This window comes from Triturus cristatus, chromosome 7, assembly GCF_964204655.1.
Source record: "Triturus cristatus chromosome 7, aTriCri1.1, whole genome shotgun sequence".
NCBI classification, from domain to species: domain Eukaryota; kingdom Metazoa; phylum Chordata; class Amphibia; order Caudata; family Salamandridae; genus Triturus; species Triturus cristatus.
This window is the reverse complement of record NC_140590.1, coordinates 1665079004-1665106697: the sequence shown is the minus strand read 5'-3', so window position 1 is coordinate 1665106697 and position 27694 is coordinate 1665079004.

Below are 27694 nucleotides of genomic sequence, written 5' to 3'. Positions count from 1 at the left end.
AATCCACCCCACCCCAATCTAATTCACCCAACTCCAATTTTCCCCACTCCATTAAACCTCACTCTAGTCCACCCCACAACAGTTCACTCCACTACAGTCCACCCCACTACAGTCCAATCCACCCCACTCCAATCTACCCAATTCCAGTCCACCCCAACCCAATGCAATTCACCCCACCCATTTGCATCCACCCAACTCCAATCTAATACACATCATCCAGTCCACCCCTCTCTACTGCAGTCCAATCCACCCCACACTACCCCAATTTAATCCATCCAACCTCAGTTCAGTCCACCCCAATCAATTCAATCCATCCAGCCCACCACATACCAATCCAGTCCACCCCGTTCCAGTCCTGTCCAGTCCAATCCAATCCACCCCACCCCAGTCCAATCCAATCCACCCCACTCCAATCCACCTCCCTTCAGTCCAGTCCAATCCAGCCCTCCACTCCACTGTAATGTATCCCACTCCAATCCACCTCACTCTAATCCAATTCACCCCACCCCAAACCAATTCACCCAACTCCAATTTTCCCCACTCCATTCCACCTCACTCTAGTCCACCCCACTCCAGTCCACCCCACAACAGTTCACCCTACTACAGTCCACCCCACTACACTCACTACACTACACTAATCAATCCAATCAATCCAGCCCACCACACACCAATCCAGTCCACCCCGTTCCAGCCATGTCCACCCCACCCCAGTCCAATCCAATCCACCCCACTCCAATCCACCTCCATTCAGTCCAGTCCAATCCAGCCCTCCACTCCACTGTAATTCATCCCACTCCAAACCACCCCACTCTAATTCAATTCACCCCACCCCAAACCAACCAAATCCACTCCAATCCAATCCACTTTACCCATTTCAATCCACCCCACCCTACTCAAATCCAATCCACCCCATCCAGTCCACCCACTCCAATCCACCCTACTCCACTCAATCCAACCCACTCTACCCCAATCCACTCTAATCTACTCCAATCCAATCCTTCCCACTACCTCAATCCACTCCAACCCACTCCACCCTGAATCACTGAACTCTACTCTCCTCTACTCAACTCTATGACACTCTACTCCTCCTACTCCACTCAACAACACTGTACTCTAACAAATTCAGTCTACGACACTCTACTGCCCCCACTCCCCTCTAGGACACTCCATGCCACTAACATTTATCCATGCTGAACAGCAGCCACACTGGTGTACAACATGGCAAAACACATTTCCAAAGCCAATAGCTCTTGTGTACGCGAGACCTAGTGACTTTGCCAAGGCTTATTATTTGTTTGCTGTGGCCATATGGAGGCAGAGAGAGGAAACTAAATGTGGGGAAGGAAGGGGGGTGGCTCCAGGAACTCAATTTAGGTAATGGAACAAACTGCCACTTCATGCAGTCATAGAAAATGCATTCTTAGCTATTGACTATCCACAAAGGTCCTGATGTAAACAATGGTAGAGGTTCTGTTACAGGGTGTGGCGGAAGGCCACACCCATTGCCAAGTTGATAGTGAGTACTACAGGCAGGTGTACTGGGACAAAAGCCAGGCTCTGTACACGGTGTCTGACATCCTCAGCATCTTAGACTAAGTCAATTCCTGACTTCTTGTCCGATTTGAACTCTCTGAAGCCTTCAATACTATAGATCATGACAAGCTACTGAAAACATTATGCAAAAAATGGCTATTCTGTGTTTAAATAGATCAGGCCATTTTGGTTAAACAGTGCATAACAAATAAAAATAACCCCCACTCGCCAATGTCTTTTTGGCCATTCCTCCAGGTTCCATCCTCGCCCTTTAATCTTTAATTAACATGTGGAGTCATTGGGTCACATCCGGACTAAACACAGAATTTCCTTCTTCACTTCTACTGAACAAATCCAGCAATATATTAAGATTGAGAGCTCAAACAGCTTCAAGCTTCTGGCTTCATTTCTCAGGGAAATTCAAATATGGTTGACAAATATGAAAATTAGCTAACTTCACAGAAGACAGAATTCCTCCTGCTCTCCTAAAACAAATGTCACGAGCTACCCAAAAACTAGACTAATCTACTTAATGACTTTGGCTCTATTTATCAACCTATATCTGCAGGTCTCTACAGTGTGGACCAGCTCTGGATGGTTTTTCAGGTCACACCAGAATACACATGTAAGCTCCCTGCACTAAGAAAGGGGTTGATGCAGTCTAGAGAGCGAGTTATGAGGACAAATGGCTGCCAGCAGTGCAGGTTCCTCCAATGTTTATGGCACAGAAGGGCAAAGGGAGTGACAAATCATATTAATTTGGAGGGGGTGGAGGTGCCCAGATACAAAGGGCCTTATTACGAGTTGTGTGGTCTTCGGCTGGGACCGCCATCGCCGCTGTCCGAGGAAGACTGCCAAACCCGTGGTGCACCCGCCAGCCGGATTACAAATTTAATCCAGGTTGTGCAGGTTGGCGGTGCTGCAGCAGTCTCACAGCGGCAGTATGTTGGGCTTATGTGAGAGCCTAACAAGCATATCACCTCAGTGAGAGAGCCTGCAGCACGGCCCTGCATGAAATGGCATGCACCATGTCTTGCATGCCACACTGTGCAGGAACGAAGGTGTAATTCCAGGGGGGCACAACATGTGCCCCCGCACACATCACCACTGAAAATATAGTCCTTGCGTTTCACGCATCTTGTTGACGTCAGAATTGTTTGATTCTAGCTTACAATCATTTATATTCACCATGTGGGGCATAACATCCCGAAACATTACTTCAGGTAGTCGCCACTCCACATTTTAATCAGGTTGGAAATCAGGAGTATTAAAATTGTGCTGCCTGACCTTCCATTTCCTGTTTTAATCCACACGGTCTATTGACCTTGACAATAAACACGTCTACATTTTGAGGCCCCTCAACCCCACGGCACCAAATGGCAAGGAATAAAAGGTCTCCCCCAAAGAGCCCCTTCATAGGGAGCCCGTTAGGTATTGCAGCGCCGACCTGACGAGGAGCATGCCCTGTGATGAAGCATGACACCCAGCAGGCTGGGTGTGTGAGGGCCCTAATTCCAAAAGGAGGGATTCCCCTTTCCCTTCCTTTATAGAGGACAACCTATTGTATTTCTGGGATCGCTGTCTCATTCTCCACTTATAGGAACTGCATACCCTTGTTTGCTTGGACCCCCACAAGCAAACCCATGGCCAGATGTGGCCGTGGACCCTTTTAAGGCCCCCATACCTTTATTTCTGCCACCCTTTTCATGACAGGGTCCCCACCATGAAATGGGTCATGAAAATGCAGGCCGTAATATACTCAGCGGTGCTGGCATCCGAACCGCCAGCATATTCAAGTCCTTTGAAGACCGCCACCATAGCGGAATCCTTAGTTCCTAGCAGAGCCGGCAGTCTTGTGGCGGTCCCACCGCCACACTCATAATGGGGTACACGGATGGTGGTGGTCGAACCACCACCTTGAGTATGGTTTTCCAGTCCCACTGTACTCGTAATAAAAACCATAGTCTAGCTCGAGCTGGGACTATTTGCCCATTTGCGGGAGCCTCCATGGTCCCCTCTGAAATTTAACCTCTGTACACTATATAGCGCTTAAGGCGATCCCAGCGGATGGCCTGCTGAATCGAGTTTCTCAGCTCCCATTTCTCAGACCTTCCTTCTGAGCACTGGACCGGCTGAAGGGGTACAATGAGGCTCATCAGAAGCCAGGTGAAGACAGTTCGCTGAGTAGTTCTCAAGCAGCGGGTGCTGGACATCATGCATCATCACCGGTGTGGCACCTGGGGCGGGCAACCTAAAATGTCTTCATGTTGCTCGACTCAAAGGCCTATCATTGGAGGATTGGTCTCAGTGCTGGTACTACCATCCAGTTGTGGGCACATGGCAACAAACAATGAAATTTAGGCTTCAACTCCAATGCAGCAGGAGGAGGAGTCAATTTTCCTGGCTCTCCACACTGCTGCTGATAGAAGCATCATAGCTGTAATGGTCCTTGATCTCTTCTGGTGTGGGCAAGGTGGCAGCATCGGTTAATAAGCTGTGAGAAGCTCTTTGGGAGTTCTTGCCCTCCTGACACAGTCTTTCACCTATCCAATTCTTTTGCTTCATGCTTGATATACTGCTCCACCTGGACCATCATCTCAAAGAGATGGACAGAAAAGCCAGATTCCAACCAAACTACCGACAGATCTCAAGCCCTTCCCTTCTAAACAAGAGTTTGCAATGGCTGTTCAAGCTTCAGTTATGTTATATATTAATGATGGTAATGTACTACTTAAAGTCTATCCATATTATGCCCAGCACCTCTCAAAGTGGTTCTCAACAAGGCAGCCCATATACTCCCAAATACAGAAACATTTGCTGGCCTTCCACCAGATCCATGGTGGATGTCACATGACATTATCCCCTATTTCCCTCATCTGTTTTAGCCAGCAAAAGGAGGTCTACACTAGAGTTCATATGCTAGTAATTTTGGCTCACTAAAAATTCGAAACCGAGATTTTCTTTTTTTAATTGATAACATGATTTTATTGAAGATTTGAACAAAAAAATACCCATTTATGGCTCCTTCACCCACTTGCAAATCAAAAGTAGTGCTATCAAAATTGGTTGAAAGACTTTTTGCACCATGCATAAATGCAAACTCAAGATTCTCTACTGCAAGGCAGCTGGTTGGTAGATATAATCTCTGTTTGAAGAGTAAGTGAAATTCAATTTCTTGGTGGATGAGCCTTCTCCTTCTTTCTCAAAGTCAAAGTAGTGCTTATGGCACCTCACCTGTTTTTCAATACCTGATGAGGTATTTCACAATTCCTAAAGAGTGTTAACAAATACTTTTAAGAGGGTGAAGAGGTTTTTTCTAGACAAAGATGGGATCACAGGATACTGCCTCCCTAATGCTACATAACAAGCACTGATCACCCTGTACCCTTACTCCTGGATGGAACTCGAGATTGCTTTTTTAATGTCCTCCAATCCCAAATTCCCACTTTTTTTTAAATCACCCTCACACACCTGATTGGTTTCATGCTTCATCATCGGGTCTCATCCTGGTTCCCAAAAATCAGGATGGGCTTGACCATATTTCAGGAAGCACTTAAGATATTTTTTTCTCTGATGGGGGTCTAGAGGCTATAAGATACACATTCCTAGGGTGCACCTTGGTATCCCTTTATTTTATGGTGCCCCTGGTATGGTTAAAATACTGTGTGGGTGTTACAGATAAAATATAATGTCCCTGCACCCTAGTTATCGTCAACATGTTTTAACCCTCGATCTGCAGGCCACTCAAGGTCTGGGGCATTCGGAAGGACTAATGCTAGTACCCCACTCTCTGTTCGTCACTGCGTCCTGTATCCCTAGTCCTACCAGTCAGGGCTCTCTAAGACAATACAATTCAAGACGAACAGCATAAAGTAACACAGGCTAACTTTCCTGTCGTTGGGGCATATATTGATGTCTGTTTATCAAAAAGCGAAGAGAGATCAAGGAATGATTCGTGCATTTTTGCACATAATATTAAAAAGACAGAATGCAAGTTTTTTTACACTGAGTGGCTGATGGACGAAAGGACTCAAGACAAGTAACGCATTGGGGCCTAGTATAGTGAATCATTGTAAATGTACACATAGACTTGGCAAGTGTGGAACATTGTAACTATGCTTTTTTTTCAAAAACTTTTTTTCCTCATCTTGTGCAATAAACGAGATATAGTAAGACGAAATCCCTCTTTTCAAAACTTTACCAGCAAGATTCTTCCTCACCTTGTCAGGTGTGGTAACAAGCATTCTTGTTTGAGATGAGGGTCTGTCTTATGATCTCCAAATCCAGTGGGAAAGTTACTTGTGACTTCATAAAGTTAAAGTCCCGGATTTGTACTTTCATTTTTATTGCAATGAAGGTAATCATAGGACTTCCCTTCCTACCACATCCCTTCTTCCTACCCTTTCCTATTTCTGTCCCACATCTCCCAAAATTTCATCTGTTTTTTGTTCTCTCTACTTTGGTCCAATTTTTTAAATTTGAGCACTGATGTCAACCACTCTTCTACCGTTGGGGGGTTTATAATTATCCATTTTATACCTATCTCCTGTCTAGCAAGTAGGATTAGTACAAATAGTAGACTTTTTTGCTTGTCATTTAAAGTGACTGGACCCTTACTTTTACTCACAACTACAAAGATACTTACATTTACGCTTACCTCTATGTCTTCTCCCAGTATTTCATTTATAACCTTACCCACACCAGACCAGAAAGGTTGGCGCTGAGGACACTGCCGAAACATGTGGATGTTGTTCGCTTGTTCCTCTCTGCATTTTTGACATTTCTTCACCACTTGTTTGTTTATCTTTGTTAGCTTTTCCAGGGACCAGTATGCTCTGTGTAACATAAAGAGGTGCGAGGTACAGATTTTATTATGCACCATAATGTAATCATAGATACTTGCCATAAGTATTTTACATCCAGCGTTGGCAGGTCTCTCTACCACAGTTCTTTTGTCGCCCTGAAGTCTTCTTCCCCAGCCTGAATCATTAACCAGTGCCACTTTGACATTTCCTTACCTGGTGGGTCTCCTCTTAGTTTGTCCTCCAGATCCATATTTTCCACATAATCATTCTCCTTACTTTTTACCCAACTGGTCAATTGATAGAATTTAAATCTCGACAGGTTTCCATTAGTGCTTGATATCAAGGAATCCCAGCTTGTCAGAGCTCCTGCTTTTATCAGCTGTCCCTTCTCCATTATGCCTGCGTCTTTAATAGGGTTGGCATATTGTCTTTTAAACATTCTCGAGTGCCTGGGGATTTCCTGATTGGAGCATAAGTACTGTAGTATAGGATTTTTAGCAATTTTCTAATCTGGTACCATAGTTTGCAGGCGGAGCTTAAAACCTTCAAAATAAATTTTTTAAAGTATTTTGGATGTCCAAACTTGTATACGAAGAAACCTCCTCTAGTATTGTTTTGTAATAATGAGTGCAGAAAGAGTAATCTTTAAGTAGTAACTTTATATTCTTGAATTGGATAGCTCTATAATAAAATAAGAAGTCTGGAACGGAAAAACCTTCTTGTTCTTTTCTTCTGCACAGCTTTCTCCATGCTATTCTGACTTCCTTCGAGACCCAGATGAAACTGTTTGATTCACCTTGTATCTTCTAAATCCATTGTGTTTTAAATTTGAGTGGAATAGAGTAAAAAATAAAAGTGAATTTAGGAAGAATCGTCATCTGTATTGCGTTTGATCTCCCCATAAATAACAATCGTAAACCGCGCCAGACTTTTAGGAGTTTCCTTGAGCTATTTCATCGATATTTTTTAGTATCTCTAGTCCTAGGTATTTTATCCTACTCTTTGCTGAGGGGTTGGGAGTTTGTGAATTCCATTTCATGATTTCTGTTTTGTGATGCTTGATCTGGTACCTCGAAACCTCTCCAAAATCATCTAGTATCTTAATAATGTTGGGGAGTGACACTTTTGGATTACTTGTAAACACCATTAAGTCATCCGCATATAATGCCACTTTTTCCCCCCAACCTTTATACTTAAAAGGAATAACCCCCGTGCCCTTCTTTATGGCTAAAGGCTCCATGTAAAAATTAAACAGTGATAGTGAAAGTGAGCATCCCTGGCAAGTACCTCTTCTAATCTGTATATCTTTTGTTAGCTTGCCATTTACTAGTATTTTTGCCAATGGGGATTCATATATATTTGTTACTGGTTTTAAGAAGATCTCTCCTAGTCCATATTGATTTATTACTTTGCGCAAAAATGACCAGTTTACCCGGTCGAAAGCCTTTGCGGCATCAAAAAAATTGAGAGGGGAATTTTCTCTTGAATGGCTGTATCTATGGTTTCGATATGTTCGTGAGTTAGGTTATGTAGCTGCCGTCCCTTACTAAACCCTTTCTGGTCTCCATGGACCAGGTGACTAGTTGTTTGTCCCAGTCTTGTTGCTAGGATCTGTAGATTTTGTAATCATTATTCAAAAGAGATATAGGCCTGTATGTTTCACATTTGAGAAGATTTTTTCCTGGTTTCAAGATTATAGGGGCACATGCATCAACCTATTTACTGGTCGCAAACGGGGCAATTTGCAGAATCAATGCAATGCAAGAAGCATTCTTAGAATGCGACTTTGCATTAAGGAATCACAAATTACCATCAACTTCAAGTTGGTAATTTGCAATTCTTTAGAAAAATGCCCAAAATTGCATTTTTCTAAAGTGCCATGTGGCACATACACATGCCCTTAGGGCATGTGTGTGTGCCACATGTGCACAAATACCATTTTTGGGGGTGTATCAGGGTGGCCTTTTGGCCCCCTTGCATCCTTGAGTTGCATTCGCAATTTGTGATTATCTATTTGGTAATCGCAAATTGCAAATGCTTTCCAATTCATTCTTATGGGCCTATAGGCCCATAGGAATAATTTGGAAAGCATTCCCTATTAGCAAATCGCAATTTGCGATTCGCTAATAGGAAATGTGTAGGAATCGATATTTTTTCTGCGAAACCTACATGCATAAGGAATTTACGATTCCTTAATAGCGATTCCTTAATAATCACTATTAAGGAATCGCAATTCCTTTGCTTGATGCATGTGCCCCACAGTGTCTTCATTTCAGGATTTTGGCAAAACTTGACCTTTGGAAAAAAACGGTGTTTAACAAGAGTCACCAATGTAGGGGGCCAATACCTTCCGCAAGACCTTGTATAATTCATTTGGTAATACATCCGGGCCAGCAGACTTCCCTCTCTTTAGTTACTTCAAATCAGCTATCACTTCCTCTAGTGGTATTTCTGAATTAAGTAGTCCTCTTTGTTCTTCCTCTAACTTTGGGATAGCTAACTTATTTAAATATGAATGAATTTGATCCTCTGAGGCATCCAAATCTTCGATTGATAGGGACTGAAAAAGGTCGACAAAGGCTGTCTCAATCTCCAAGTCATCAACCTCCTGCCTACCCTGCTTGTATCTCTGTATAGCTACCATCTTGTTTCTGTTATGTTCAGTTTTTAGTTTCCAAGCAAGTCTTGTCACTATGCTTACCCCAAAGGGTATCTATTGTCACCCTTAAAAGGACAGGCCCGAGGGCACGCCCCAGTAATTATACTCTACAATAAAAATATCACATATTATGTGACAATCACAGGTATTCAACCCTTTTTCTTATCTGACTTATTTTCGGTATGCCATCTCATAGTCCGCTTACTACTCCAAGGGTGCGGTGCCTCTGTTATACCTATATCTGCTCTGCTCCGTCCCCCTTTCAGTGGCTCACTAGGAACTAGCCCGCAATTATTTTTTTCTGGTATGAGACATGCGTCTATGTTCTGTCCCTATTAACTTGTGTACTTTGTGTACATGAATGTGTCTTTTCCACTACGATTCTAATGGAAGTCATAGTGTTTCACTCACTGTTATGAACATCTTGTTATCAGTAGATTAACATTTTCAAATACTTTAACCATGGGACACACCTCCTTTCCCAGCTTTTTTTCTAGGCTTTATTTCTAGGTTGTCCACACTGTCATTCCTTTTACTCATACAGGTGATGCAAAAAACAAATTGCTCTTATTCCTATTTTCGAACAGATTTTTTTGCAAAAGTCAAGACCGTAACATTGTGAAATGGAGTATTAAATATATGAAATACTCTGTGTTACCATTTTTATCAGTTCTACAAAACTATCTACAATCCTGCTGTCAGCAGAAACAATGCCCTAATAAATTGTTTGATCACCATATCTTACTTTTATACTTTGTAAGGTGTTCACCCTATGGAAGTTCCCAGAGGCAACACGGGACCCCTGGCTTACTCATCCTGTTGAATTAAGTAGAGACTATTGGATATTTGAGAAAATATTGAGTCACAAATATTGAGTTTTTGATTTTGTGATACATAAATAGTGTGATGCAGTAATATAGTTTACAAAAATATCTATTTTTTAAGGTAAGTAATATCGTTGTCAAAAATATCTGAGTTGTTAATATGGTTTACAAACATATAGGGGCCGATTCCGATCTGGGTTGGAAGGGCACCGAAGGCGATCCGGCCAGAAAAAACTACGAGCTGTACGAGCGAGCAAGTACGATGCGAGCTACGTGAATTTCACTGACCGAGTCGTTTCCGGGTCCGAACCGCTCCGTACGTTGTGAGGTTTGTCAAGGGAAAGGGTGGGAAGCTACTTAATTATAATTAATGATGATTAATGTGTTTATTATTAATTGTTTAATTGATGATTAATTATGTAAGTATATTTTTCAAGATATATTTCAGGTGCGGGTTGTTGGGTTTTAGGGGTAAAGGATAGGAAGTTAATTAAGTATAATTAATTATTAATGTATTATTAACTATTTAATAATTAATGATGTCAATTTTGTAAATATATTTTTAAGTTATATTTTAGGTGCGAATTGTTGGGTTTTTAGGGGTACATTTATTGATAATTAATTATTAGCTATTTAATTGACAATTCATTATGTGCAATTATCATATTTTTAAGTTACATTTTAGGTGTGGGTTTTTAGTTTGTAGAGGAATAGGGTGGAAGTTAAGTAAAATTCATGCTAATTCATTATTCATATCTATTGAAATATTTAATTTTTTGAATTTTGTAAATGATTTAATAATGTATTTATGTTATATATTAGGTGTGTTTTGCTATGTTTGTTCTAGAATAGGGCGGAAAGTTCTTTAAGTCATAATAAATTAAAAATGATGTATTCATTTATTAATTATTGTTTTACTTATTACTTAATATTTTAATTTTATTATACTTTTTTTTATTTCAATTACATTTTAATTGTTGGCTGTTATGTTTGTGGGAATATAGTGTGGCATTATAATTAAACTAATAGTATTAGTTTTAATTGATATTAAGTATTTAACATTGCAATAATGATGTACATTTTTTTCTAATTTAGACATATAATTTTTATATTAAAAATTGTATGTTTTTGGTTAACTAATAGAGTTGTTAAAATTTGTTTTTAGTTTGAAGTGAACTGCTCTCTCACCACTGCTGCACCGAGTGGAGTGGGAATAGTACATATTACCCCTCTTTTGTCCAACACTTCCCCTACTGTTGCATGGACTGGAGCGGGAATACTAAATATTACTTCTCCAGTGTCCAACACCTGTTTTACTGTTGCACAGACTGGCCTGGGAATAGTAAATTATACCCCTCCAGTGTCCAAAGCTTCCGCTACTGTTGCACAGACTGGAGTGGGAATAGTTAACGTTACCCCTCCAGAGTCCAATGCTTTCCCTACTGTTAGACAACCTGGAGTGTGGATAGTAAATTTTACCCCTTTGGTGTCCAACCCTTTCCCTACTGTTGCACAGACTGGATCTGGAATTTGTAAATGTTGCCACTTTGGAGTCCAACACTATCCCTACTGTTGCATAGATTGGAGTTGGAATAGTACATTTTACCCCTCCAGTGTCCAATGCTTTCGCTGCTGGGGCACAGACTGGAGTGAGATTAATAAATGTTACCCCTCTGGTGTGTAATGCGTTCCCTACTGTTGAACAGACTTGCGTGGGAATAGTAAATTGTACCCGTTTGGAGTCCAGCGCTTTCCATACTGTTGCACAGACTGGAGTGGGAGTAGTAAATTTTACCCCTCCGGAGTCCAACGCTTTCCCTACTGTTGTATACATTGCAGTAGAAAAAGTACATCTATTTTTCACAGATGTTACTACTTTTTTAGTATTGTTTAAATATATGTAATATTATTATTTATTTGTTTAAATTTATATAATTTGGTGTACTATTTGTATATAGATATATATAATTTGTTATATATTTTTTAAATTATGTTTGGCAAATGTATATATATTTATATATATATATATATGTCCAAAACATCAGGTTGCCCTGCATAGAAACGCCAACACAGATGGAAAGTTTGCCTTAATTTATTCTGGGCAGCAGACACAGCGTATTTCCCCATCCAACAGAAGCGCCATACCGGTTTCGGGCTCCATGCCCTTGATCACTGGCTGTGCTCAAAGTCCCAACAGCTGTGTGGACTAAAACCCTTTCGCTCCACCCTCATGGGATTACATGCAGCAATGCTTTCTGGGTCAAGTAGTCCGTGACTTTACCAAAGTGGGTGCTCTAAGGGTCTTTGTGCAACAATTGTACTCCCCAAGTGGGTACTGTGAAGGGGAAACATCAAAGTACCTGCAAATGTCCTTTCCCACAATACCGGCTCTCCATCTCCACTAAGCGCCCGATTTGCAGGGGCTGCGGTCCGCTGTATATGCGGCGGGGCGTTTCCGCGGCGAGGCGCGCCGCAATTAAATGTCCAAAACATCAGGTTGCCCTGCATAGAAACGCCAACACAGATGGAAAGTTTGCCTTCATTTATCCTGGGCAGCAGACACAGCGTATTTCCCCATCCAACAGAAGCGCCATACCGGTTTCGGGCTCCATGCCCTTGATCACTGGCTGTGCTCAAAGTCCCAACAGCTGTGTGGACTAAAACCCTTTCGCTCCACCCTCATGGGATTACATGCAGCAATGCTTTCTGGGTCAAGTAGTCCGTGACTTTACCAAAGTGGGTGCTCTAAGGGTCTTTGTGCAACAATTGTACTCCCCAAGTGGGTACTGTGAAGGGGAAACATCAAAGTACCTGCAAATGTCCTTTCCCACAATACCGGCTCTCCATCACCACAAAGCGCCCGATTTGCAGGGGCTGCGGTCCGCTGTATATGCGGCGGGGCGTTTCCGCGGCGAGGCGCGCCGCAATTAAATGTCCAAAACATCAGGTTGCCCTGCATAGAAACGCCAACACAGATGGAAAGTTTGCCTTCATTTATTCTGGGCAGCAGACACAGCGTATTTCCCCATCCAACAGAAGCGCCATACCGGTTTCGGGCTCCATGCCCTTGATCACTGGCTGTGCTCAAAGTCCCAACAGCTGTGTGGACTAAAACCCTTTCTCTCCACCCTCATGGGATTACATGCAGCAATGCTTTCTGGGTCAAGTAGTCCGTGACTTTACCAAAGTGGGTGCTCTAAGGGTCTTTGTGCAACAATTGTACTCCCCAAGTGGGTACTGTGAAGGGGAAACATCAAAGTACCTGCAAATGTCCTTTCCCACAATACCGGCTCGCCATCTCCACAAAGCGCCCGATTTGCAGGGGCTGTGGTCCGCTGTATATGCGGCGTGGCGTTTCCGCGGCGAGGCGCGCCGCAATTAAATGTCCAAAACATCAGGTTGCCCTGCATAGAAACGCCAACACAGATGGAAAGTTTGCCTTCATTTATTCTGGGCAGCAGACACAGCGTATTTCCCCATCCAACAGAAGCGCCATACCGGTTTCGGGCTCCATGCCCTTGATCACTGGCTGTGCTCAAAGTCCCAACAGCTGTGTGGACTAAAACCCTTTCGCTCCACCCTCATGGGATTACATGCAGCAATGCTTTCTGGGTCAAGTAGTCCGTGACTTTACCAAAGTGGGTGCTCTAAGGGTCTTTGTGCAACAATTGTACTCCCCAAGTGGGTACTGTGAAGGGGAAACATCAAAGTACCTGCAAATGTCCTTTCCCACAATACCGGCTCTCCATCTCCACAAAGCGCCCGATTTGCAGGGGCTGCGGTCCGCTGTATATGCGGCGGGGCGTTTCCGCGGCGAGGCGCGCCGCAATTAAATGTCCAAAACATCAGGTTGCCCTGCATAGAAACGCCAACACAGATGGAAAGTTTGCCTTCATTTATTCTGGGCAGCAGACACAGCGTATTTCCCCATCCAACAGAAGCGCCATACCGGTTTCGGGCTCCATGCCCTTGATCACTGGCTGTGCTCAAAGTCCCAACAGCTGTGTGGACTAAAACCCGGTATTGTGGGAAAGGACATTTGCAGGTACTTTGATGTTTCCCCTTCACAGTACCCACTTGGGGAGTACAATTGTTGCACAAAGACCCTTAGAGCACCCACTTTGGTAAAGTCACGGACTACTTGACCCAGAAAGCATTGCTGCATGTAATCCCATGAGGGTGGAGCGAAAGGGTTTTAGTCCACACAGCTGTTGGGACTTTGAGCACAGCCAGTGATCAAGGGCATGGAGCCCGAAACCGGTATGGCGCTTCTGTTGGATGGGGAAATACGCTGTGTCTGCTGCCCAGAATAAATGAAGGCAAACTTTCCATCTGTGTTGGCGTTTCTATGCAGGGCAACCTGATGTTTTGGACATTTAATTGCGGCGCGCCTCGCCGCGGAAACGCCCCGCCGCATATACAGCGGACCACAGCCCCTGCAAATCGGGCGCTTTGTGGAGATGGCGAGCCGGTATTGTGGGAAAGGACATTTGCAGGTACTTTGATGTTTCCCCTTCACAGTACCCACTTGGGGAGTACAATTGTTACACAAAGACCCTTAGAGCACCCACTTTGGTAAAGTCACGGACTACTTGACCCAGAAAGCATTGCTGCATGTAATCCCATGAGGGTGGAGAGAAAGGGTTTTAGTCCACACAGCTGTTGGGACTTTGAGCACAGCCAGTGATCAAGGGCATGGAGCCCGAAACCGGTATGGCGCTTCTGTTGGATGGGGAAATACGCTGTGTCTGCTGCCCAGAATAAATGAAGGCAAACTTTCCATCTGTGTTGGCGTTTCTATGCAGGGCAACCTGATGTTTTGGACATATATATATATATATATATATATATATATATATATATCCAAGCAAAACTCCTTCCGAAGTTCAAGCCCTCTGAGGGGTGGCGCGGAACCGGTGCAGAAAACCGGTAAACAATATCCCAGTAAACGGAGTTCCAATCGCGCTCTCAGAACAAAGACACACCAGGAAATCACCGGAGTAAAGCAACCATAAGGGGGTTTATTAATTCCATAAACCCGCCGTGACGCGTTTCACCCGAGGACGGGCTTGTTCACAATCCCGTCCACGGGTGAAACGCGTCACGCCGGTTTTATGGAATTAATAAACCCCCTTATGGTTGCTTTACTCCGGTGATTTCCTGGTGTGTCTTTGTTCTGAGAGCGCGATTGGAACTCCGTTTACTGGGATATATATAAATATATATATAATATATTCATTTTATATTAGTAAATTAAAAAACATATAAAATGTAATATAACATGAAATAAATTTTTTAACAATAGTGTTATGTTCTATATATATGTTAATATATACAAACATATATATATATGCACATGTGTTTTTAAGTATATATTTATATACAGTATAAAATGTTACTTATATATATATATATATATATTTTTTTCCTGTTTTATATTAGTAAATTTAAAACATAAAAATTGTAATATAAAATGAAATACATTTTTTAACAATAGTGTTATGTTCTATACATATATTTATATACACAAACATATAAATGTGTATGTTTCTGTAAGTATATATTTATATACAGTATAAAATGTTACTTAAGTGTATGTATTTTACGTTAAAGTTATGTTATATATTAATTAAAATATTTAAGATTTACTATTTTAACCTAGATTTGCATTACAAATCGATATTTTTGTCTTTTTTAATGATATTAGTCTGAAACTTTATTTTTTCGATATTTTTGTACTATAGCCTTATAGCCCGCCGTAGCAGGCTATACCGGCTATTAAAGGCCCGCTGCAGCGTTAAAGGCCCGAGCCGAAGGCGAGGGACTTTAACAAAAGCAGCGGGACTTTAATAGCGGTATAGCCCTGCTACGAAGGGCTATAAGGCTATTAGAAAATTCTGCCACTAGAGGGCAGAATGTTCTAACAAATTAAACAAAGGCTTCTCGAAGCTCGAGGAGATTTAAATCCCCTCGAGCTTCGAGAGGCTTTTGTAAAACATTGGAATGTTGCTCTGCGGGCCTTTACCGGCCCGTAGAAGCATGGAGCACTCCATTGTCTACAATGGAGTGCTCCACATTCCAATGTTCTAATTACCTTTACATGTCTAGGAAAATGATATTTTTGTGATCAATATTTTTGACACAATATTTATATATCATGATATTTGTGATCTCGATATTATGTCAGTGAACCGCCCATGGGATGTCCTAGTTTAGCCCATTTTGAAAGGTTCTGAAACCTATATACTCACCTTTGCTCACGCTCCTGTGAATTTTGAGGCTGATTTCAATATTGGCAGTAAGGATACTCCTTCACAACAGTGACGGAGAATCCTTAACACCAAGATAATGGTTCGCAAAACCCAATTTAGATGCGGTAGGCTCAGAGGTGTAACCTTAGTGGAGACTACTCCATCTCCACTGTAGCGTTTTGTGAGTTAGCAATGATGGAACCCTTTTGGATCCTAATGAACTCTGCAGAGCTATGACGTAATGACTAGAGTGTATTACAGTGAAGGCTGCTTTAGAATGTTGAGTTTGCTTTCAGTTCCACGCAGAAGAAAAAAGACGTGTGATACCAAGCTCCTTGTGTGGCATAGTGATTGGCGGGTACCCTGGTGATGAGCTAGGGGCTAAGTAAGCCGAAGATTAGCAGTGTTCTCTCAGAGAGTTTGCCATGGTCCAAGCAAACTGCTCGTACGTACCATGTGTGTCATCGTGGAAGTACCGAATCAATGCCGAATGCATGTGGAGTCAAAGCGCATTTCTGGCCGCTGTGAATCAGTTGAAAACTAAAGCATTTACAGAGAATCTACACTTTGTGGGTCAAGAACCTGTTATCAGGCCATCCATAAAAGGACTGCACTACTATGCGACACAGAGTCATACACAGTACAGAGTGAGAACACTGCGAATACAAGTGCTGCCAAGCAGAGGTCAACCTGATGTCAAGAGGTACAGAGCGACAGACAATCACCAGAAAACACTGTGATTTCAAGTGCTGCTAGGTAGAAATCATATAACACAGGGGAATGATTCAGTTCAGGGGTTCAGAGGCCGGAATCAGTATAATAACATTACAATAAACAAAATACCTCTGACACCATTGATCACAATATTTCTTTTGCCACACTAGTCCTTTTTATTGACTCTGGGCTTCAATTCTTAATTTTTCTTTTTTCAAACCTTATTTTCAAATGAGAATCCCTTCATCAAATAGATTTTCACCTCTCCTCAATATTTTTCAAAACACATAAAAATTTCGACCTTATAGTGGTGGGACCGGACACTCTGTTTGTATTAAGGTCTCATTTATATCAGTGCTCCCACGCAAACGTAGGTCATAGCACACCACGCCCCGTCCCGTAGAGGGGCGGGAAATCCCCTATGATGAAGCATGACACCAAGGGCCCTTTTGGTGTGTGAGGGGTATTTTAACAACTAATGTGTATTCTCCACCACTGTGGGATACATGTCCTCTGTGGGGGTTTTCTGACATATCCTACCTATCTGTGGGTGGATCACCATGTTTATGAACTTATGACTGGGAGGAAGTATCCACCTCCACCACTCCTGTGAGTGGTACCTCTCTTCTCCCCACTTTGTTCCTTTTCACGTCATGTATTGTAACCTAGAAACATTATGCCATTCAAATGTAAAATGATTTGTCTATGTTAAGCTGAACCATTTCTGCCAGGGTTGGTTGCACACATATTTTTGAAGGAAATAAATAGAAAAGGAAGGATTTTCTGAAAGTGTGTTCTTTTTAATGGCGACATGGGTGGGATGTACCCCTACGAGGACCAACCCTGAGTAAACTTTTATGGGCAGACAGCTGAAGTCATTAGTGAGACGGCGACCGCAAGTGGAGGAGTTTCGTGGACCTGGAGTCAATGTCAGGGTCGTGTGGATTGTGCTATGTCAGCAAGGAGTGCTGCGATGTTGTGCGAGTAAATATAAGGAATTTAAGTTATTCTGCTGCGAGGGAGAAGTGTGAGGCAAGTGCGTGAATCTGCAAGCACGAGCGCGGCATGGCACTAGCAAAGAGTTGAATGGGTTGCGTGGCAAGGGTCTCTGAGGCAGCAGTAGGGAGTGTATCAGGGAAAGTGGAATGCGTTGCGCATGTGGTCTGTGTGACAACTATACATCTTGAGGGGTTGTGGTAACACGCTCAGTCTCGTGAGGAGCGCGTCAAGGTGCAGTGTGAAGAGATACGCTGTTTTGAGCGAAGCGCATCTAGGGCTGCAGTTTGAGCTTATTGAGTGGCCGGCGCTGTGTACAGGAAAGGAGCTGTGCAGGGAACACAAAACGTAAAGGCAACAAAAACAGGTAACATTAATTAGACTTTACTGGTCCATCGGGTGCTGCTGAAAGGAGTGTCTGATCACTGTGAGGGCTGGGAGGAAGCCTTATCACGTGACCCGCGTAGCCAATCAGAAGTTCATAGAAAGTCCTTAACATTTAATTTTGGGGAAAGACAAGACTGCTAATGTACTGCTGAAAGACTTGTTCCTTCTACCTTCCTTTGGCAAAGTTGTGGACAACTTTGGCTGTACTTTATATATCAGTCTGTTATTTTTCCCAGATCTTAGACAGCGGTGACCACGTTTTTCATTTTAATTTGTTGTGTAATATAGGTGTGAAACACGTTTTGTGTTGCGGGTGCATATTAAATCATGTAGGCCATTGCAGGTCTGCCTGTTTTCCTACATGCTCCAGGGGATCCAAGTTTCCCATGGGAAGATTGGCAAGAAAGCGTTTGAGACCTCTGTAGAAGCTTCAGGGGGATCCATTTTTGTAGCCAAGAGGAAGTTGGCCTTGTTAAAACAGCTCAAGAGTAGAGGGAGGAAGGTAAGGTATTGAAGACTCTATCATGTGGAAAGGCTGACACAGAGAACAATGGAGAGTCAGATGAGGAGGATGAAGAGGTTGATGGATGCAGTATTGCTATGAAAGCGTTAGAAGTGCAGTTTGGGGAAAAAAAGTGAGGGGGTCATTACGATGGCGGCCAGATCTGAGTCCGGCCGCCATTGTTGCAGTGTTCGGGACCGCCTGCCAGACATGCGGCGGTCCCACCACTACAATTAGGATGCACCCGCCATACTGTCGGGCGCATCCAGGGCCTTTAACATTGTGGACGGTGGCTGCAGAACCGTACGCAATGTTAAAATGGCATGCACTGCAGTTTCCTGCACAACGTGGTAGGCATCACGCGGTGCCTACCACGCAGTGCAGGGTAATGCAGGAGGGTACCATGGGTACCCCCCCAGTGCACTCTCTCCCCAACACAGAGGGGACCCACAATTGGCCGCCTGTCTTTTCGCAGTGGGATAACCACCGCGAAAAGACAGGCGGAAAGGGATATCGTAATACTTACGGCAGTGTCTGCAAGGCACTGCTGCAATGCTGCCCTGTGTTTTGGTTCCGCAAGCCGGGCAGAAAAGGACCGCCTTGCGGAACCATGGCTGCTGTGGACAGATTGGGATTCCCACTGCCATCCTAATTCGGCAGTGGGAATTTCCTGTGTGATGGCGCAAGGACAGCCACCACCAACCCGGCGGTGGCAGTCCTTCCACCATCCTAATGACCCCCTGAGTGTGGTGACGAAGCATCACAATTTTTTTTTCATAGGTGCAAGCATCAAGTGAATCAATAGACCAATATGTAAGCGCATTGCGTACATTAGTTGTCAAGTGTAATTTTTGTGATCTTCATGAGGGGATAATAAGAGATCAGTTAATCAATAGTACAAGAAATATAAAGGAACAAGCAAAAATATTACATTTGAAAGATCCATCTCTTGAAAAAGCCATTGCAGTTGCCAAGCGCATAGAAGATACATTGCGCTATGTGAAAGAATTAGAGAGAAAAGTTGGCGATGAGGCAAAGGTACAAGTAATAATAAGAAGAAGAGGAAAGGGGAGGGTACAGCAGGAAAAAACTGTGAAGGAGAAAAAAGTGGGTGTTACAGGTTTTGGAGCATAAGACATGTAGCATCTTCGATTAATTGTCCTGCAATGAAGTCCAAGTGTCTTAAATGTAACAGAACTGGCCATTTTGAAAGGGTGTGTAATCAGAGGAAATTTCAGAGTAAAAGTAGTGTGAATTTTGTACAAGGTTACACCAGTGGGGTTAAAGAATGTTCATCTGATGATGACATTGATGTGGTAATGTTGGATGGTATCACAAAAATTGCTCATAATCAAGAGCTCACAATGGAGGAAATGTGTGGGAACATTACATTCCTCCTAAATGTAATGTGTCAATCAATTGGGTTCAGGGGCATATTCACGTTCGCCTTATACAATCATTGATCATGGAACTTGGGAAAACTCGAGAAAAGAAGAGGTATCTACAACTATGGTAGAGTTAGTTGCGCACGAGGGAAACAAATTTCCTGTTATTGGATGTTGTTTCCAAACCAAGGGACATATCATCAAGAACCAGCGATAATTATCGCTAAGCGCACTTAGCGCTAGGATAATTATCGCCGGCTAATGTGGATTTTTATCACTGAGATAGCGTGCTATTAGCAACGCTTATCTCAAAAGCGATAAAAATCCTAGCGCTAACTGCCAAACGTGAGATTATCGCTGGAAATCCAGCGATAATCTCACAAACTTTGGCATTAGCTTGATGATAGGGACTCACATACTTAGCCATGATATCCTCCTTCCATAGGATATCATGGCTAAGTCAGTCTTGAAGCAGGCATAAGGAAAGTAGCGATAACAGGGGTTATCGCTACTTTTCTTGCCGCTATGCTTCATAGCGTGGGGCTTTGTGATAGGAGAAATGTCGCTTAGCGACATTTCTCCAGTCATGCCAGGGCAGGAACGCCCACTTTGCATCTCATTAGAGATGCAAAGCTGGGCGTTCAGATTTCAGGCGCTAATGCAAGGTTTCACGCGATAGCGTGACCTTGCTTATTAGGCGATAAAATTATCGCTGCTTTTCTCCCGAAAACGGACGCAAAAGCGGCGATAATTTTTTAGCGCCTCATTGATGATATGCCCCCAAGTTGTCTTTTAAACACAAAGAAATCAAATGCTGCATCCATGTGGTAGAAAAAAGGTGTTGTCTATTAGATTGGAGAGAACAAAGAGCTTAGAATATTGTAATAAATCCTAACACTATCGAACAAGTGTTATCGGCAGACCATGGAGGTGCTGAAATGTGAAAGAGAGAATGTCCAAAATTGTTTGGGAATAAACTGGGGTGTTTGAGAAGGTTTTCACACAGAATTGTGCTGAAGGAGGGAGCTGTTACAAAAGTTCACAAAGTACTAAATGTGCATGTAGTATTGGAAGATGCATTGAAAGCAGTGTGGACGAGATTATTGCAATTGGGAGTGTTAGAACACATTGAGGTATCGGATTAGTTAAGTCCGGTTGAGATTGCCAGTACACCCAATGGAAGCATTAGGATGTGTGTGGACTTAAGAGATCTAAATGAGAATATATGGGTGGACTGCCATCCTATTCCTAACATCAATGAATTGTTGGCCGGAGTTAAAGGGGGAAAAGTGTATTCAACACTTGACCCATCAAGTGCATGCCACCAGATAATGTTGCATCCGGAATCAAGGCATTTTACCTCATTTATAATGCTAGAAGGATCATTTCAATTTGTACGTATGCCATTTGGGCTTGCGTCTGCTTTGGCAGTGTTTCAAAGAAATACGCAAAAATTACTGGGTGAGGTAGAAAATGTGCGATTATTTCAAGATTACATTTTAGTGTGGGCAGAGAACAAGGTGATGCGCGTCACTGTGTGGAGTATCTAGGCCACACCATATCTTATGAGGGACTCAAACCTAAGCACAAAATGACAGAAGTGATTGAGAAAGTGCTATGCCCAACGGTTAAGTACCAATTAAGATTGTTTTTTAGGCCTGGCAGAATATTATACCAAATTTGTCAGAGGGTTTGTGGCTATTGCTCAGCCGTTACAAATATTAATGAGGTAATGATAAAAATATGAATGTAAAAATGAGTGTTAGGTGGCATTTGATGAGATTTACAAAAGCATTGTAAATGCTGTTGAGTTAAAACCTTTTGACTTATGTGACCACACCATTGTGTTCAGAGACACTAGCATGCATGGATTGGGGACAGTACATATGTAAGTCAGAAATAGAAAAGAAAGAGCTGTGGCATTTGTGCCAAGAACACTAAAGAGGCAGAAATAAGTTATTCTATGATTGAAATGAAGCATTTGCTTGTTGGTGGTGTCCAACACTTTAGAAATTTTGTGTGTGGAAGGGTGTTCGAGGCGCAGACCGATTGTGACGTGTTTACAATGAAGGAGGTGAGCCGAGCTACCCCAAGGATAGCAAAATGGATAAATAGATGACAGGAGTACACATTTGTTGCGAAGTATGTCCCAGGAATTTCAAATCTTAATACAGATTGTTTATCGGTACAGAGAGATAAAAAGAAAGAATTGGACGAATGGATGGTTGCTAACATTATGGAACTAAGGTCAAAGCTGTGTCTGAAAGGGAATGGAAGGAAGTGATGGCAAGAGATACAGAAATTCAGATTCTTACGAAACGTTTACCCAAGGAGTGGTCTAAGTTAGAAGGAGATATATAGGGATTGACAAATTATAAAGAAGTATGGTCAGAGTTGTCGTACCAGGAGGGTATCATAAGAAGAGGTGACAGATTTGTGGTAACATTGGAGTTGAGAGAAAGATTGAGGAAAACTCTCCATGAAGGTCATGGAGGAATGTCAGAAATAAAACAGAAGGTAAGGGATGATTTTTGATGTCCGGGAGTAGACCGGGATGTGGAAAGATGTGTGAGAAATTGCATGAGTTGTGCATCCAGTGATAAAACGTATGTGATAATAGAGACGCTGTGGTTCTTATTTCATTCCCTTTTTGTGTTCTTTTTGCACTTGCAAGCCATTGCAAAAGGTTGTAATGGACATTAGTGGACCGTTCAAATTGGAAGAATGTCGAAAAAAGTTTGCCATAGTGAGGTTGGATTGCCATTCGAAATGGCCGGAAGTAAGTGTTGTGATTGATGTTAAGTCGCATGTGATAAAGGAGTTTTGGTATTAAGCATGGAGAAGAGAAGGGCATCCTGAAGAGGTGGTGATGGATAGCGCGCCCCAGTTTGTATCAGATGAGTTTGAATTGTACTTAGCACGGTGTGGGATAAAACATGTTAAATCGGCTGTTGGATTCCCCTGCAAAAATGGACTAGTGGAAAGGTTCAACAGAGTTTTGAGTGAAAATATACAGTTGTCGCTGAAAAATGGATTAGTTTGGAGAGAGGAGTTAAATAATTTATTATGGATTTATCGCAGTGTGTCACGAAGACTAAATTCCAGAAGCGACGTTCGATGTGCACCCACAAGGCAAAGCTGAGATGTCAGGTACGACAAATCGACACTGAACAAAGTAGATGGTCATCTAAATCATCATCAAAGAATTCCTCCATAGTAATATCAAGTGAAAGTGAAGAAGATAGTTGTATCATGTCGATGTTTACTTCAGAAAATCGAGCGCATGTTTGACTGGTCACATGTGAAGAAATATATCACTAAAAGAAAGTCGACATACCAAAGCACTAAAGTCATTCAAACATTGTCTGAAAATTACACTGAAAGTAAAGGGTTGTTCGATAACTTTCATCATTGACAGTGGTGGGTCGATAAATATTATGATGGAGGAAGAATATAATGAATTGCATCCCTTACCACAAATTGTTCAGTCGAAAACCAAAGTGTTACAATCATAAACAGAGAGGTGACAATCTTAAAAAACGTTTAGACAAAGACCATACTTGGGCCTTCAATGTTTTTTTTGTTTTTTTAATTTCTTTATTGTTTTGTCACATAAACAACAATCATCTCCTATTGTAAGGCGGATATTCTATATCACATTTCAACAAAAACAATATGACAATTGGCCTAATATACTAACAATTCCAATTTTTAATATGCTCCAAAACTGAGAAGACCGTAATTGAACTAATACCGCCAGCCCCATCCCCCCTTCCAGCGTATTTTTGCCAATGTTAGGTGTGTTCACATGTTAATTCTCAATTCTCAGGAGTCAACTTGCATGTCCTAAGCTTGTCTTTCTTTTCCTATGGAGTCCCCTGAATCCCGTTGCTCATCCCCCATTGTGTCTGGTTGAGATGGATGGGGTGTGGCTGCCAACTCCTGTATCATCGTTCCCCAGGCCAGCAATAGGTCTGGCAGTTTCTCATCTCGCCTGGTTTCCCTCATGTGCTCCTCCACTGCAGTCCCCCATTCCTTAAGATTTAATTTCCATTTATCACTGGATGGGCCCTGTGGGGACAACCAATGTATGGCAATTGGCCTTTTTGCTATTGTGATTCCCAATATCAGAAAGCGTCTTGTCGTTTTACGCTTGGGATTGCTAGGTATCAGTCCCAAAAGGTATGTTGTTATCTCTGGCGCTACTCTCCATCCTGTCACCCTAATGAGGTGTTCTAGTACTTCCGTCCAGTATTTTTGTATATGGGACACTGCCAGACCATATGTACAAAATTGGCATGTGTATACCTGCATCTAAGGCAGTGGGGGCCTCTTGATGTATTCATCGTATGCAGTCGTCTGGGGGATAGAGACGTCATGTGCATTATATTGTATTGTATGAGTTTAAACCTAGCCCCTACTGACACTTTACGAACTCCCTCATGGATTTTCTTCCAATCCGACAGCGTTAATTTGGTGGTCAATAACCTCCTGCCACCTTTCCGCTATTTTTAGGGTCTTGCCTTGTCTATCCTCCTTCAATGCCCGGTATAGGTGCGTCACAAATTTACGCCCTCCCGCCATGGAAATCATGGTGACCAGCCTGTGTGAATGTGCGGGGACCTCTGGGAAAGTCGGCCAGAGCTGCCTGGCCATGGCTGCTATTTTTGCATATTGTAGAAATTGTCCGGCCCCTGAGTCAAATGTTTCTACCTCATTGTGGTATGTTATGAACCTATCTTCTGGGTAAATGTCTGCCAGCATTAGGCAGCCTCGTCTCCCCATTTTTCTATGGTCATTAACTGCTCTATCTTGGCGAACTGAGGGATTCCCCAGACATCAGCCTCCAGTGCGAAGGGCGAAGGGCTTCCTCTTGATTATCGTTTTTACCGTTCTCTCCCACACGTTGGCCATTAACCATACCAGAGGGGGGGTCATGCCAGGCATGCCCCTTCCTTTCATGAGCAGGGTCGCCAGCCGCTGGTTCTCGTAGGTGCCCTCCAAGAGGGTCCTCTCCCATGAGGGTTCTGTGTCCAACCAGGGTAGTATCGCGTGCTGTAGCTGCATTGCCAGGTGATAGAGCTCCAGATCTGGAATTTTCAACCCCCCTCTGTCCCACTGCCGTTTCTTTTTTTTTTTTATTTATTTTTTTTATAAAATTTTATTGAACAATAAATCAATTACAAGCATGGGCCTACAACCACCAGGGCCGGCCGCTAGATTCAGAAAGGATTATACAGTTGTTGAGGCAATAGTCGGCTCCCGGGGCCCAGCCCCGTACGTGGCTCCGGATAGTCCTAGGGAAGCAGGATACCTAAGATTAACATAAATAACAAATAAAAACAAAAGGCGAGGCATAAGGGCAAAAAGTGTGGGTCAGGCTACCTCCGGGGGACTCTACTTCAGACCTTCAAGTAGCTATCAAGAGGAAGGAGTACTGATAGGTCACGGGAGAGGAACGTCTATATTCGGTTGTTCCAAAAATCGCAAGGAACCATCAAGGGTCAGGGGGACAAAGCAATATCGGTGTCCACTAGGGGGGGAGTACAGATACCCCCACGATACGCGTTCCATTGCCCCCAGATCCTACCCCATGCCCCCGGTTTACCACGAGCCACATACACAGTCTTCTCCCTGAACATGCACCAGTCCATGTTCTCCTTCCATACAGACACGGTGGGAGGCCGCTGGGAACCCCAAAGCTGCGCTATATCTCTCTTGGCAATCATGTTCCCCAGGGCCGCCCACCGAGTCTGAGCCGCGTTACAGTCATTGGGCTCCCACACATTCAGGACACAGCGACGCACCTCCGGCAGAAGCGCCACCCCGGTGACCCGGCCCATGACCACATGTACCCGGCGCCAGTATTCCGCCACCTCGCGGCACTCCCAAAGGATATGGAGAAAGGTGGCACTGAGCCCACATCCCCGCTTACAGAGCCCGTCTTCAGAAAATCCCATCGAGACCCAACGGGGACCCGTCACATACACCCGGTGGAGAATCTTTAGCTGGACCAGGCGGAGGCGGGCTGGAATGGCCACTTCCTTGGGGGACGACAGTGCGGACTGCCAGTCCTCGTCGTCCAGTTCCACCCCATCCCCTGTCCACGCCTCCCGAAGGCGCACCAAGAGGTCCACCCGATTATTGATAAGTTTTTTATAAATTAAAGAGATAGTACTGTCGGGGACATGACCATCGAGTATGCGGTCCTCGAGAGGCGAAGAAGCCGGGATCTTGGTCCCCGCCCCAAATACCGAGAGCAGGGCATGCCGAACCTGGGCGTAGCGAAAGAACTCCGTTCCCGTAAGTTCGTATTCGCTCTGGAGCGCCGCGAATGTTTTAACCGCACCCTTAATCCATAAGTCTCCCACTCTACTAATACCGATCGTGTCCCAACGGTCAAACCCCTTCGTTGTCCAGAGGCTTCCCAGTCGGTCGGAGGCAAACAGAGGAGTAGCACACGTTAATCGCTCGTTCCAGCCCATGGCTACATTGGCCGCCTTCCAGATCCGCACCGCAATCTTAGTAGGGCCCGTAAGGGTCCGTCCAGCCGATCTGGAGTAAAGTGCCCTGTTATAGTTTCCGCCGGGAAGCAGGAATTTATCCATCCCATACGCCGGATTCAAGCCAGGCGCATACGTGGCATGGTTAATGGCCGATAGCTGTGAGGCCCAATAATACCTGCGAATGTCGGGAAGCGCGATGCCCCCGTCGTACCAGGGGAGAGTAAGCTTCGCCAGTGCGATACGCGCCCGTCCGTCCCACACCAGTCTCCTCTGCAGGCTCCCCACCTCCCGAAAGTAGGACACAGGAATGACATCGAAGGAGTTCTGAAGTGCATAGAGGAATCTGGGAAGGGACAGCATTTTAAACAGTGCTGCCCGACCCAGCGGGGACAAGGGCAGCTTACACCACCGAGCCGTGTCCTCCCTCAAACGCCGAAGTGGAAGCAGGAGATTCTGCTCATAGCGAGCCACCGGGTCCAACGAGACGTATATCCCCAGGTATTTGAAGCCGGACAGAGATAATTGGATCGGGAGCCGCGGCGGCAAGAGAGGAGGGTCACCGGAGATAGGGTAGACACAGGATTTAGACCAGTTGATCGTTAGACCCGAATTTCTCCCAAAGGAAGTCAGAACATCAAAGAGAACATTAAGCGACCGCCGCGGCGAGGTGAGATACAGGAGAATATCGTCCGCATACAACGAGACCCGATCCTCGAAGCCCGGGGCCCACCGGATCCCTCTGATCGAGGGCTCCCAGCGGAGCCAAGCAGCGAGCGGCTCCAGGGCAAGAGCAAAGAGCAGAGGAGACAACGGGCACCCCTGCCTCGTACCCCTACCGAGAGCGAAGGGCTGAGAGACCCGCCCATTAACCACCACCTGAGCCATGGGTCCCGTGTAAAGAAGCTTCACCCAGCCAAGGAATCCCTCCCCAAAGCCGAATTTGGTCAAGACAGCCCAAAGGAATGGCCACTCGATGGTGTCAAAGGCCATCGTGGCGTCTAAAGAAACCAGCACGGCTGGTTCGGAGAGATACTCCGCCCTGGCGAGGGCGCCGTGAAGACGCCGCAAGTTAAGAGCGGTGTTACGATGAGGGATGAAGCCGCATTGATCAGGATGAATCAGATCGCAGATG